The sequence below is a fragment of the Sturnus vulgaris genome, chromosome 18, assembly GCF_052056855.1.
Source record: "Sturnus vulgaris isolate bStuVul1 chromosome 18, bStuVul1.hap1, whole genome shotgun sequence".
Classification (NCBI taxonomy): Eukaryota; Metazoa; Chordata; class Aves; order Passeriformes; family Sturnidae; genus Sturnus; species Sturnus vulgaris.
The window spans coordinates 10,710,156-10,722,321 of NC_142260.1; the positions used below are offsets into that span (position 1 = coordinate 10,710,156).

General features: G+C 40.9%; 1 long non-coding RNA gene across 1 annotated transcript; it reads right to left on the reverse strand.

Annotated features, from left to right (window-relative positions):
- Nucleotides 1-1,655: 1,655 nt before the first annotated feature.
- On the reverse strand, nucleotides 1,656-4,788 carry LOC148221749 (uncharacterized). The gene is made up of 2 exons (XR_015807485.1): nucleotides 4,555-4,788; nucleotides 1,656-4,206 (listed from the first exon to the last, which is right to left on the reverse strand). It is a non-coding gene; the product is annotated as an uncharacterized LOC148221749 (long non-coding RNA).
- Nucleotides 4,789-12,166: the final 7,378 nt, after the last annotated feature.

A 12,166-nucleotide genomic window follows, 5' to 3' on the forward strand; every position in this document is an offset into this window, starting at 1 on the left:
TCATCTATGCCACTTGAAATAGAGAATACAAGTTATAAATTCATATAAATATCAGTGTGTGATTAAGGTTTACCTGAAGGGGATATTTGAGCAGCTGCTCGTGCCTCTCAGTTTCTGCCAGTGATTTTAGTCACAGCTCCAGCCCCTTTGAAAGCTCTCAAGGTCACATAACCATCTACTTGCTCTGGGTCCCATCCCAAGATTTGTTTTCCCTCTGCCTTCAGCTGGAGTCGGGATTGAAGCACGAGGGATGGATTTTCAGACTCAGTCGTTTATTAATTCTTATCTATAGTACAGTGAGTTTTGCAGCACCTCCAGCTAACAAGCTAAAAGCCACAAAATGGAGCTGGATCTTGCTTGTTACAAGGTCTTTTAAAGGCAAACAGTCCAATTAAAAGCTAACATCTATATTATTTACACTTTTGACCCAATGACCAAACACCTTTGACCCACACTGGGGGATTTTCTATCCAACCAAAAACTCCTGCCTGCAATCATAAAGAAGAAACAAGAAAGAAGAGCCAACACCCAAGAACCTCCATCTTGTCCCGTACCTATTACTATATTCTAAAACCCCAAATTCCAAACCCTTCTGCATGTGATGTTACACATTTCTACTTAACTACACACCAGTGATCCCAACTCCATCACTCAATTTTGGAAACTTTCTCCAAGGCCTCTCGGGGATCAGTGCCAGAAAGCACAGAAAGTTCCAAACTCCCAGGTTTCAGGGTTCCAACAGCTCCAGCCCCTTTGAAAGCTCTCAAGGTCCCATAACCATCCTCTTCCTCTGGGTCCCACCCCAATATTTTGGGTTAGCACACACCAGGTTGAGGCAGACACCCCGAGCAGCACTCCTGTGCATCCAGAATAACCCAGCCTAAATATTCCACTCTGCCACTGCAGCTGATCATCACCTGCACCTCTGCAGCACCCAGTAGGGCTGCTGGTGTTGGGGACATAAGGACAAAGGAGCACAGCCTCACTGCTGCTCACACAGATGTCAGAAACCTCACAAGCACCTCGAAGTAGCACAAAAGTGGCAATTAGCTGATGCTTCAATAGCAAGGCTGCCTCCTTGGCCATGGAGAGCGTGAGTTTGCACAGAATGCCACAATTTTCCATTCTAAATCTGATTTTTAAAAGTGCTTTACAGCTCCTGCAGAGGTTGGTCATTAAGCTGCAGTGCCTTTAACAGACTGTGTAATGATCAAAGCTTTAAAAAAAAAACCCAAAAACTTCTTTGCCCTTTTGAGAAACTTCTCGAAAATACGTAAACTTTCTTATTATCACCCAGATGAAGCTGAGACATCCTAAAATTATCCTGCACCAAAAAAAAAAAAAGGCAGAAACAAAACCAAACCCCAAACAAGAAAAGATATATTACTCCTTTACAATGGGAGTGCCTTGGCTCATGTCCTTACCATGCCATTTTCCTACATCACGTGCCTTAGGTGTCAGGTTGCCTGGTTTACAGGCCTTCTTCTCTTCTACCCACAAAATCTGGTTTTTTGATAACTTCTTTTCCCCCTATAAGTGGAATATTCCCAAGAAAATGTCTGGTTTCAATAATTCAAGCATTCCTATAAAAAAATAAATTTCACAGAAAATAATAACTCCTGAGCAGCTCTGATAACGTGTGAGACAAGAAGAAATAAGTAGACTGAGAACTTTATTACAGAGTCTTCCAGGGAAAAATGGTTTCCCTATTACAATGTGCAGGGGCCACAACTATGAAACAGGGAACATAGAGAGAATTTCTGCCATAGCATTTTGGGGTTTACAGGCACTCAGTAGCTGAAGAAAAAAGCATATGGAAAAAGACCAAAACCAAAAAAACCCTGATGCCTTAAAAAGGTTCTATTTCAACTTGTTTCTAAAAATGAACAAAACCATGCAGAAGCATGAGGGTTTTTAGGTCATGATGTAGGTGAATCATTTGATTCAGATTAATCTGTGGTGTGAAGAGTGCATCAAGCTGGCTCACTATTTGAATTTCAGTAAAAGTAATGTTGATGTGAAACCACAGCTTTCATCACCTCATCTTTTTAATAATCCCTTTAGTCCTTTTTAGACTCCAAGATTTTCTCCAGGACCTGGCTGTGTGAGAGAGTTACCTGAGCAGCCCTGATCACAGGAAGAAGCTTTTTCCAGAAAAACACTTGGCAATGTAAAGTTCCCACAACAGCCCCAGTTGCTCTTTGGTTACATCTGTACCAATACATTAAAAATACTCTGAGCAGTTCTCTGTCCCTGGGGCCAAATCCTGTGGAATTGTCCACACAGAAATCAGTAAATCTCCAGCACTGTGCTGGCCTCATCTTCCTCTGAGGGATGCTCCCAGTAACTCCCAAAATATCCCCAGGAATTCTCCAGGTTAGGGATCAAGAGAACATTTAACAGCACCTTTCAACAACTATTTGTGGGCCTGCAAACTGCCACTGTTTAATTTACTGAATTATTAAAGACATACAGGCAGCTTTTGCATATTTTTTTGAATTATTTGAAGTGCCACATGAATGAGTCAGTGTCACAGCTCACTGGGTCACACACATACAGGACTGGTGCATTTTACAGCTTGATAGATTTCTGTGGTTCAGTCTTACTGCTAGGTAAAACTTAAATTAATGCATTTTTTCAATACCACAGATTTACATAAACAAGACAAAGCTGCAATAATACCCACATAGATTAAAATGACTTCTTAAATCAGAGATTGACTCAGCTTCTCAAATGGCTCCTAAGGTAGGACAAATATCTTCCACAACATACCCCTGACTATTCTGGGAGTTAAATACTCCTGTCTGACAGAGCCCCTGGTGTCATCTTCAACATCCTCGTGCCATTATCTCACACAGTCAATCTACAGTTCATAAGTGTTCTCAAAATTCCCCCCAAAAAGCATTTCCTTTGCAATAAAGACACAAATGAGAGAGAACGGGAAGAAACTCTAATTTACACCCAATGTACTTGGCCATGCTGGCAATGCAGACCTGGAAACTTCCCCTTTCTGCTGTTTTGTTGATGTATTGGTTACTCTAAGAGAGGAGTTGCTCTGATATAACTTCCCCTGAAACGTCTTTCCATGCTTTTCCATTCCTTGCCTTGAATTATTTTTAAATGTGCTCTGAGCTAGAGGAAACATAAATTCCTTTTTCCCAGGAGAACGCTGAGAGCTTGCAGAGCTGTCACTTATTCCACAGGATTCGTTAATTGTTTGTTTAGTCTAGGGGAAAAGAAGGTTTTTATAAAACTTTGGTTTAGAGACAGGTTCCAGGAGCATGATTCCTTATTGCAGCAGTGGCTGTATCACAGCTTACTGTACTTCTTATCACCTCCTTTGATAAAAGAAAATAGCTTATTCTAGAAGAAACCGTCAGTGGCATTGAATAGAACCAGAATCACTTTTTCAGGGCTTGCAGAGTCTCTGGAGAGCAGCAGGAGTATTTTTCATTGTCACAAGCTGGGATTAATGCAGCGTTTTATTTGAGAATTTCAATGCCCAAAAGACAGTGGTGAGCTCCCCGAGGAGGGGGAGGTTGCAGGCTGGAGTCTCCAGCTCTGCATTTATCACTTCCCACTTCCCATGGGACTGCTCAGACAGGGGCCAGCAAACCAAGCCCCTCCAAACCTTGCAGCTGCACTTCATGGTGTGAGAGCAACAAACCTGGCTGCAAGGCTGGGCTCACACCAGCTCAGAATATCAGCTGAGATTTGGGGCTGTCCTTCCCTTACAAACCCATCCTGAAGGATGGAAGAGCCTCGGTGGTGTCTCCTTGTGGATGGAGATTTGTTCTCACACAAAGGTTTACTGAGCCCACGGACAAAACCAAGCCCGGGTGGCAGGCAGAAATGAAGAAAAAGTTCTCAGCAGGGGAGGAATTCAACAGCTGTGAGGATTGCTGCACTCCTGCTGCTTTAATCACTGCCAGAGCTGCCTGCCCTGCTCTGCCCAGCCTATAAAAGAGGAATCCTCATTACCTATTAGAGTCATTTTCTTATATAAACACATTTCTTGGGATGCATATTCATGGTTATATTTGCCCCTGCTGGAGAAGACAGGATGTTTAAATGTCCAGAAAAGGTATTCCAGCCACTTGCCTTCTTGCAATAGTTAACAAAATAGAAATTGGAATAATTATCAGTGCAGACATCTCCACTCTTCCTTGCCAAGAGAATTTTCAGACCTGGGAAAAGTTTAATGACCTGTAAGGTAAGAGATGGAAGAATTTAACCACTGGCTGAATTTAAAGACAATCACTTGCAAAATCTTCACAGACAAAAAAAAAAATAATTCTTATGCCTTTTTTTAAATTGATAATACATTTATTTATTCATGAATCATTAACACACTGCTTCATCACCTGAACATTCAAATGCACAAGAAGCAGCAGTGCCTAACAATCATTGCAAACAAAAGCTAGTGTTACTCTGAAAAAGAAATGGGCTTTGACTTTTATTGAATTATAAAATCACTTTCTTCTTTTATTTTTTTTTTCTTTTGAAATTATACCAGAAACACATTTATCTAACTTTGGAAGCCAACAGACTTACCTTGCACGAGGGAAAAATCTGTGTAAGGGTTGTTATTCTTCCTCAGAAGAAAATGGAAACAAATAATACGGTTTCAGACCAATTTACTGTTGATGGGAATATTGGAATTCCTTGTATCCCCTCCCGTGTGTTACACAGCCTTGGAGCAAATTACATCGTGTTCAGCACAGTCTCAGATTGGGAATTACAAACAATACAACAAAAGCCTCCAGCTAGCAGGCGTATAATGGTAAATATAATTTGCGGTAGATTACATGTTTCTAAAATTATATTATTGTTACCTGAAGAGTGACGCGTGGAAAATATATTTTTTTTTTCATTTTCCTTACTTTTATAGAGCCTGACAAAAGACAAATAAATGTTTCACTGAGGAAAACACGTATCTATAAAATGGTGAAAAGTCATTATCTTCACCAGTGTCTTAGAGAAATAATACATTTGCTATTTTTGGCATTTCCAGCTATAAGCAAAATATCCCAATATTTAAGCATGATATGTCAGCTGCATTCACTGACCAGGTATTTTCTGGGCAGGTCCCCTAAATAATAGTTTTTCTTTTCTATGGATTGCCAGGTTGGAATAGCATTCGCATGTCTCGATAAACACTTTAGAAAATAAAATCAATGTTTGCAGGAAGTGCATAGAGCCCAACTTGCAAGTGACTGAGAAGTCTTTTTCTATATTTGATCTTCAACTTAGCTGCCAAAAACATAAGGAATAACTCTTTTTACAAGACAGTTTAAGCACTAATGATTGAGAACCTATTAATATATTTACTTCCACGATCAGGAATAAATTAACAAAACAAAACAAAACAAAAAAAAAAAAGGACGTTTTTGCCAGTAAAGAGTGCAATAGTGATAGAATTTTTGGTATCCAGAGGAAGTTACTATTTTCAGCCAGCAAATATTTCCCACCAGGTTCAGTGCATCTGTTGGAAGCAATGAGGACCTAGAAAATGAAGCAGGGATTTCAATCCAGAACTAGCACACTGCTTGCACCTGCTATGATACTGGGAATGGACAGAAAACATCTTCAATATCTCTTTTTCTTTAGATGTGATTGACACGTTTAATTTATTTGATGTACTTCTTAGTTATGGGAACAACAATAACGCAACAGAAGGATGGTGCAGAGTTGCCGTGGCAACAAAGCTCTCAAAGTCCAGGCATGAAACATGAAGGGACTGGGTACAGAGGGAGAATCCTCCCTTGGCACGGGAAAAGGAGAAGTTTTACAACAAAAGGCAAATTGTAGCAGTATAACACGACACTTGCCCTAACACTGGGAATATTCAGAATAAATGAGTCTGAGCATCTTCCTTTACAGCTCCCCATTTGTGAGCACTGACAGCAGTCAGCAAATCGTGGCAAACACAGCAGTTCACAGCCTAAATCTATAGATATGATAAACCAGGACATCAGCATCCACTCCCAGGTCTTGCTGCTTGAAACAGTGAAACCCAGAGGAAAAGAGATTTTCCCTTTTTCCTGTTGTCCCTCTTGCCACCCCGTGCCCTTACACAGGTGAAGGTGAGAGTCCACCCTGTGTTCTTGCCAAGGTTGTGACACACAGCTCTCAATGCTCTTATTTCCAGAGCAAGTAATATTCAGGACAGATGGGTGCAACAGCTTCCATTTTCATTAGCTTCATCATCACTGGAAAGTGCCAGAAAAACATAGTGTATTTTGAGCAAGAAAATTTTCATGGGCAATATTTTTAGGCCCCACTGGAAGTATTTCCTTGTAGCAGGCGCTTCCTCTGCTTCCTTCACTGGGAAATCAAATGCTAACCAGAAATGCTAAGCTGTGCATACTAATGGCTGAGAAATAATTGAAATACAGTGCAGTTACAACAGTATAAACTGCAAGGGACTCAGCCATCTGGAAATATTGAAATCCCTCCACGTTTCATTAGTTTGAGTATTTCTGTGCTGCACAGAAGGGATCCAAACCTCCCCAGAGTGCACATCCCACCTGGGCTTCCAGAGGCAACACTGTGCAGGGGAAAAATGTTTCAGGGAAAGCAAAGGACTGACCTTTTCCAGCCACCAGAGCTGCTCCAGTGAGGCCAGCCACTGGGAAAGGATGACAAGAAATGTCACCTCAGGTGGCAGCCAGCTGATGTGGCCCTTTGTAGGCCAGATGGGAAAGGGAAAAAGGTTTTAATTCAATACTTCTTCTTGAGTTCCTTTGTGTCTCGTTGCACCTGCAACTTGCAACTGAAAGCAGTTCTCTTTTTTTTATTGTTTATGTCTTCTTTGGAACTTTGGAATCATTTACACAAGGCATAAAGGAAACAATCACAACTGTGACTTACAATGTAATTATTTGTGCTGTAGAATTTGCTTCCATTATAAAACATCTGCCCTGCTTTTAAGCATGAATGTACCTTTTGCTTCTGGAGTGCTTTATATAGTTTATGCAACACTAAAGTTTAAGAGATCTTCTGTTCACTTTGCACATGGCTTTACGATGAGCAGTAATAATACCATTATATTTCCTCCATATATCTTTTTACCACGACTGAAATTGGATCAATACTGTAAACTTCAGCCTGCTGCATCTCTCAATTTAATGACTTCAACAAGCTGCATTAATCACTTCATGGTCAGATGGATAGCATCAGGCATCCTTGAAATGTCTCTTGATATTCAGGCACTCTTGTTTTGGAGGGATGTGGAGCTCATTCTACAGCAACCATGGCAAAAAACCATTTCTCTGCCAGGAGTCCCCTGAGCACAACTCACTAAAATCCAATAACTCTATAGGCTGCACACTATTAATTTCTCATACTCATGTCCATTCCAGGGCTCTGTAGCAGCTCTACACCATTGAGTTGACTCTATTTGTTCCTCTGTCTTTTTGTTTTCATTAAAAGCACAGAGAAAAAAAAAAAAAAGGCAGCATAAATATTTGCAGTCAAACTTTGTTAAAAAGAGAAGTTGTTAAAAATCAAACCTGACTATGGCAACTGATGGAAAGGCCTTATTATATTAAGACTAAAACACTTGTTAACAAAGCAATTTATAAAGTAATAAAGATGCTGTATAGGTAAAACTGCAAGGCAAATATCTGGTTTAATGTCAACACAACCACTCCACACTTTTCAGTGTTCATAATATATTGGTACCTTTAAGTACGTGATTTATTCTCTACAACAATACCAATGTCAAGACACCTCCTTTGTTTCAACTGGTGGTAACTAATGGCTTTTCTTGGCAAATCTTTCCTTTGGAGTTTCAGTCGGATTTTAAGATAATTACACATGTCAAATAAAAACTATCTGTCAAAGCACCCATTATTTTTTTCAGAATTTGAAAACTTACCTCCAAAAACAGCTTTAAAGAAACATTTCATCCACTAGCTTTAGTGAACTTCCTTTGATTCCCAAATTTAAATGAAAAATAAATGTCATTTTAAAAAAAAAGCTTCTATTTAATTAAATCAAGTTTGCTATCAAATTACATTGAAGTTAAATTTCCATTTGCATGCCTACAGTCGGACAAATTCCAAATTGATAAAACTAAGGGGAAAAAAGTTACCTGATGAAAATACAAAAATGAAGGCTCTGAATAAATGCCCAGTGCTACAGAACTCAGCATTCTCCTAAAGAACAGCACAACTCTGAGCTGGAAACAGACTCTTAAAAATCCTGTGCATTGTGAAACAACCTTTACTTCGGGGGCAAAAACAAGGACGAAGCATGAAGTTTAACCAAGAGTTCCAACAAAGTTTTGAGAGGGAGCAGCACCTACACCCTGGTTTTGGGTGTGCAGGGCAAGACCTGAAGCCAGTGGCCCAGAGGGCAGACATTCAAATAAAGTGCAGAAAGCACCTTTTTATTCTTGCAGGGCAGGAAGCCTGGGAAGGAATGATTTTCTCCTTTCATTTGGCTGTGACTGAAATGTTTTCTGGAGCCCACCACACTCCTGGCTGTGCTACATTTTCTCCTTACTACAAAGCCTTGGCTGCAGACACACAGGCAGGAGGTGGCTCCTTTGAAAAGATGGGTATTTTTCTGAAAAAATAAAATAAAAGAAGGGAGGAGGGGAGACACATCGTGCGAGGCTGTGGAAAACCTGCCTTTATAGAATGTTTAAAGTGCAGCCAAGCTGGGAGTGACAACATCGCTTTTCCACTGCTGCTCCCGGGGAAGCACCACAGCTCCCGGGAAAGCGAGCTGAAGATGAAAGGTGAACAAAACTCCATCCTGCCAAGAGAAACCTGCAGCATCGTGTCCCTGCCTGCTGCAGCCAGCCCTGCCAGTGCAGCTCCTGCAGCTGCCAAAGCAGGAGCTGAGCACAGGGTCCAGCTGCTGGCTCAGGGAGGGATCCAGCCACAATTCCAACACCTCAGCTCCACGCTCCTCAAGGTGAAGCATCTCCAAGAGCTTTTCCTCCTCACCACTTGCTTAGCTTGGAAATTAAAAAGAAGCCATTGATGGCAATTTATCTGCACCAGGGATGGCTGTGAGAGGAACCTGAGCATGCTAAATTGCAAGTCATAATTCTGTGACAGCTTGACAGAACTTCATCACAAAATTTGAAGAGTAAGATTGAGTCAAAGGACAAGAGGACAAAGTCCTTCCCCCCACTCTTCTCACAAAGTTTTTCTTTATAAGCTTCCCAATAAAATCTCTGACTGGGGATGGGAATTTGCAAGTGCCTAAGACACTGCAGGAATTTCTGCACGAAGACACGTGCATTAAAAACAAATCTCTGTGCATGAATTTAATTCAAAATCTGCACAAAAAACTAACGTGCTTCTCATTTCCATACCAGATTGAATGCCACTTTGATGGGAATTACATGCACTCAAATGGACAAAAGACTAAATTTTATAGACCAGACTTCTCTTTTCTTTATGTTAAAAGATTCCTTTGTACCAGCAAACACGAAATCCACTTTTCATCCAGGCTCTTTCTGTGGAATGTCCATATCAAGAGCTAAGCACATATTTCCAATTTGCTAGTGCTCCAAAACCCCCATTATCTTAGGAAGGGGGAGTTTCCCTTCTTATCTTCAATTGCAATTTGAAAATATTTCTTGTCTGTTTTCTTATCTTCTCAGCTTTAAATCAATTTTAGCAGCTTGAGAGAAATGTGGGTACTTGGTACAAAGATGAAGGCATTGGCAAAACGCTGAAAAAATGCTGGAGCCAGCCAAATACCTGACGAGAGGCAGGAGAAGGAAGGAGGCCAAAAGCAGAAAGGAAAAGGGGCAGATGTGCACATACACTGCACATGCAGCTCAGGTAAAGATAAAAAACATGCTATATGCAATAAGCACTGTGCTATTTTGTGCTAAACAGAAATATGGTGAGTGGCTTTCAATAGCACAAATCCCTTTTCCAGGAGCAGTGCTAATCCCTAAAATCTCAGGCATCTGAGAGACTCCACACATCCCTATTAAGCTACAACAGCAGAACAAACTGAGTCTTTTTAATTTTGTGTGAATAAACTAATTTATATTGCTGATTCTCTCCTTCACTGACCCATATTCCTGCACATTGCTTGTTGTGCTTAAACCTTATGATTCTCAGATGGGCAATTAAGGCTGAGAAGATTCCTCACGTTTGACTACAGTTCATCTCACTTTCCTGCTCAGTTCACAAAAGCAAGAGGGAAAGAGACATTTCACCTACCACCTCTTATTTCTTTTAAAATGACAAATGAAATAGACTTGAATGCATTTTGGAATACCATACAGAAGAGCTTGCTTTTGCCACCAGCACCTGAATGACATAGAAACTATCAACAGCAAACCCATTCTATCTGAATTTTGGAATTACCCACCTGGCACCACTAGTCAGTAGTCAATTTGAGTGAAATAAACCTTATTTTTCCATAATCTTTAGATAGAAAAAATATCTGAAGGTAAAAATCTTCTCTGTGGGGGTTCTTTCTATTCTTACAGCAAGCAGCAGGTATGCATTTTACTTGGGATAAAAGAGGCTTCACCCACCTGCTCCCCTCTGCCTTTATTTCCAACTTTCCTCACGTAGCTGCTCCCTTACCTGCCGTGCCTGCAATTGGTGCCATAAACCAGCTCAGCAAAGAACTCATACGGGGGAATCCATGGCCAGCAGCAACAGCAACAGACACTTCCCAGTGCCACAAGTGAAACTAATGACATTAACCCCAATAATGACAGCTGACACTGAGCACAGCTGCCAGCCAAATTGATCTCACAGGGGTGCCCACGATGGTGCTGGCCCTGCAGAGCTCGGGAAGCAGAGGGGACAATAACTGGGAAGTCACTCTGCATCCAGGCTGGTGTGACCAGGATAAAATACTGACTCCTGAGGAACCTTTGCATAAATGGAAAGGGAAGCAAATCCTCAGCAAAAGCCCTGGGAGATCTCCAGACCCAGTCTGCAGAGGAAGGGCCTGCCCAGCCTGGCAGGGGTCAGTAAACAGCACTGAGATCTTTTTCCATATCTCTGGGGAGAATCTTGTTCAAAAATGCTGTGCCTGACACAGAGGCCTCCATTTCATCACTTTGCACAGAAGTTAAAGATATGCTGTCTGAAGATGTGCAGTCTGCAGCCTGGACAGAACTGAGCAGAGCACATTTCCACAGCACTTGCTCCTCTCTGCAGGTGAGATATTGATTTGTGAAACACCTTCGTGCCCTGCAGAACTGATTTCCCACACGGTGAAGCCCCTCAGAAAGATTAGAATGGCACAACATGGAATGAGAGGGGAGATCTGCACAAGCATTTAATTTGGGTGAGGAATAGGCACTTGAAAAACACCCCCCCAATGGCCTTTGCTCCCATTTGCTCCATTAGCACAAGGTCCGAGCCCCTGGGTAATAAAAAAATAATAAATAATATTTTTATATAATAAATATAATATGTAATAAATAAAACAGAGGAATAACACATTTTCCAAACCTCCCATACTGTGGCTGTGGTTTGTTGTTTGTTTCTATTGCTCTTTGCAACTTTTCACTGAAGTAAACTCAGAAACACTAAAAATCACCTGTGAAGGAACTGTGAAATATATTCAATTGAACAAAAGGTCCTGTTCAGGTCAGTATTGCATTGAATTTTATTTTATTATATTTTAATTTAGATCTTTACAAGGCACCAAAAGTGCACTGGTGGGTAGGAAACCAAACAATGAAGGAACAGATTCTGCAGAAGTAATTTATTTATAATCTTGGAACAGCAGGTCATAATAACAGTTGTAGCAGATTACAATGTGTAGCCTTGTTATACATTTAAAATGCTCCTTTATCAAGACAAGCAGCTATTTCAGCTCAGATTTTGCAGCACACTTATCAATAAATCATAATACAGAGTTCCTAAAAAGACCATGCCAAGGATGACCATTTTCAGTGTTTAAACAATCCCTACAGGAGAAGGCTGGGTTTAAAGGACACAGATTTTTTTGTCTTCAGGAAGAGAAGAGAGACCAAAACATGCAGGCAGGACAGAGACAGATTATCAGATTATCAGTAGAAGTTCTGGAGGCAGAGGACAGCTTAGGTACTGACAGAGAGATGAGATGAAGCATTGGACATTTTGAACAAGGACAGCAAGATGCAAACATGCTTTTGCAGGGCAAGGAAAGGTCTATTTTTACCCTCCTTTTTCCAGGCTGG